Raw genomic sequence first — 3,086 nt, 5'->3', positions numbered from 1 at the left:
CTAACAGCTTACAGACGGTAGGCAATTAAGGTCACAGTTATGAAAACTTAGGACACTAAAGAGGCCTTTTTACTGACTCTGAAAAACATCAAAAGAAAGATGCCCAGGGTTCCTGCTCATCTGCGTGAACGTGCCTTACATGTGCAAGGAGGCATGAGGACTGCAGATGTGCCAGGGCACAAATTGCAATGTCCATACTGTGAGATGCCTAAGACAGCACTACAGGGACACAGGATGGACAGCTGATCGTCCTCGCAGTGGCAGACCACGTGTAACGGCACCTGCACAGGATTGGTACATCCGAACATCACACCTGCGTGACAGGAACAGGAGGGCAACAACAAATGCCCGTAAGTTACACCAGGAACACACAATCTTTTCCATCAGTGCTCAGACTGTCCGCAAAAGGCTGAAAAGACTGGACTGGGGGCTTGTAGGCCTGTTGTAAAGCAGGTCCTCACCAGACATCACCGCAACAACATCGCCTTTTGTCCAAACCCACCATCGCTGGACCAGACAGGACTGGCAAAAAGTGCTCTGACAAGTCATGGTTTTGTTTCACCAGCGGTGATGGTCAGATTCGCGTTTATCGTTGAAGGAATGAGCATTACACCGAGGCCTGTACTCTAGAGCGGGATCGATTTGGAGGTGGAGGGTCCGTCATGGTCTGGGGCGGTGTGTCACAGCATCATCGGACTGAGCTTGTTGTTGGTTGCAGGCCATCTCCATGCTGTGCGTTACAGGAAGACATCCTCCTCCCTCATATGGTACCCTTCCTGCAGGTTCATCCTGACATGACCCTCCAGCATGACAATGCCACCAGTCAAACTGCTCATTCTGTGTGTGATTGTCTTGCAGACAAGAATGTCAGTGTTCTGCCATGGCCAGCGAAGAGACCGGATCTCAATCTCATTGAGCACGTCTGGGACCTGTTGATCAGAGGGTGAGGGCTGGGCCATTCCCCCCCAGAAATGTCCAGGAACTTGCAGATGCCTTGGTGGAAGAGTGGGGAGTAGTGTAACGGATGTGAAAACAGCTAGCTTAGTTAGCGGTGTGCGCTAAATAGCGTTTCAATCGGTTACGTCACTTGCTCCTGAGACCATGAAGTAGTAGTTCCCCTTGCTTTGCAAGGGCCGCGGCTTTTGGTGGAGCGATGGGTAACGATGCTTCGAGGGTGACTGTTGTCGATGTGTGCAGAGGGTCCCTGGTTCGCGCCGGGTATGGGTGAGGGGACGGACGTAAAATTATTCTGTTACATTGGTGCCGTGACCCGGATTACTGGTGCTGCAGAGAAAGGAGGAAGGTCAAAAGGGGGTGAGTGTAACGGATGTGAAACGGCTAGCTTAGTTAGCGGTGTGCGCTAAATAGCGTTTTCAATCGGATTCACGTCACTTGCTCTGAGACCTTGAAGTAGTAGTTCCCCTTGCTCTGCAAGGGCCGCGGCTTTTGTGGGAGCGATGGGTAATGATGCTTCGAGGGTGACTGTTGTCGATGTGCAGAGAGGGTCCCTGGTTCCGGCGCCCGGGTATGGGCGAGGGACGGACGTAAAAGTTATTCTGTTACAGTAGCATCTCACAGCAAGAACTGCAAATCTGATGCAGTCCATGAGGAGGAGATGCAGTGCAGTACTTAATGCAGTTGGTGGCCACACCAGATACTGAATGTTACTTTTTATTTTGACTCCCCCCTTTGTTCAGGGGACACATTATTCCATTTCTGTTTGTCACGCCTGTGGAACTTGTTCAGTTTATGTCTAAGTTGTTGAATCTTGTTATGTTCATACAAATACCCTTGAATGAGTAGGTGTGTCAAGACGTTTGACATTAATCTTTAAAACTTAAAGTTAAATGGACCTCCAACTCTCCTACAGTAATTCACCTAGGATTGTCGATGCCATTGTTTTCCAGGGAGTCTCAATGCGTATCTCAGCTCCATTGAGTCTGCTGGGAACACTGTCGACTGTGTTGGTGATGATGATGGAGAACACTTTGTAGGTCTTCAGAAGGTCCACCTCCACCAGGCGTTGATGTCCTGTAGAGTGTGGGTGCAGGACCCTCCTATCCAAATAGCGTTGCGATTCCAATCAATAGCATTGCCTGGAATGCCAAACCCATACAAAGACGACTGGGTGGCCTTTCCATATAGAGCCACATTATCTCACTGGACAAAATATAACGACAATAACTATCATCTTATCAAACAATTGTTGGAACTTGTGTAAACATATTCATGCACTGTAATCGTAGAGATTAATTTTTAGACTACCATTAAAGAGAATATAACAAAAGTTGTACTTATAACACACGGTTCATTATATATATATGAATATAAGTTCTGACCAGTTGGGGCAAGGTAGCCATAAACCTCCACTTCACAGAGTGTCAGAAGTCTTTTCTGCCCTGGTAGAACCACAGTCACATAGCGTCCTTTGAAGCCTGGGTCAAAGGCAAGGGTGAGAGAACTGCTGACTGGAACGGAGGGAATTGTTTTAACCCTGGAGAGAGAAATGGGTTTTACTGACCACTGTCAAGATACTGCATCATATGCTATCTAACTTTATTTAAACTAAATTAACAAGGCACAGGAGATGATATGCTGATATATATAACTGTGCCTGTGGTGTTGATAAAAGGGTAAGTAGAAGGGTGAGCCGGTTAAGGATCGATTCAGACAAGGTGGTAGATTGTACGACAAGCGACAGATTTATTCAGAGTGAGAATATCTGGTACACGTATATACGGCTCTCCCATTCGCTCGCACAGAACAGCAGGAAAAAGAGAAAGAGTGAACCGTTACAATACAATTTATACAAAACAGAAAGTAGGTTGATTCTGGGAGATCGGGTCTTTGGATTGGTTCAGCTGGGCCTTCCGTCTGTAGTCTTCCGCCATTGGCTCAGCTGGGCCGTCCGTCACTCTCGAATCCCGCCGTCACATCCGTTCAGCTAAAGGGGACTGTGTGTGTGCTGGATGGGGGTGTGTGTGCGTGAGTTATCCTGTAGGGGGCCCCACATCCTTTACTGTGAGTTGTAGCCATGCATTTAGCAGTAGGCTGATCACTTGCATAAGAGAATAGCAATTCTTTAC

The 3,086-nt window shown here is 47.7% G+C and overlaps 1 pseudogene; it reads right to left on the bottom strand.

Moving 5' to 3' along the window:
• Positions 1 to 1,874: 1,874 nt before the first annotated feature.
• On the bottom strand, positions 1,875 to 2,494 carry LOC124031002 (annotated as a pseudogene).
• Positions 2,495 to 3,086: the final 592 nt, after the last annotated feature.

Source organism: Oncorhynchus gorbuscha, unplaced genomic scaffold, assembly GCF_021184085.1.
Source record: "Oncorhynchus gorbuscha isolate QuinsamMale2020 ecotype Even-year unplaced genomic scaffold, OgorEven_v1.0 Un_scaffold_19657, whole genome shotgun sequence".
NCBI lineage: Eukaryota > Metazoa > Chordata > Actinopteri > Salmoniformes > Salmonidae > Oncorhynchus > Oncorhynchus gorbuscha.
This window is presented reverse-complemented; position numbering and strand designations above follow the sequence as displayed.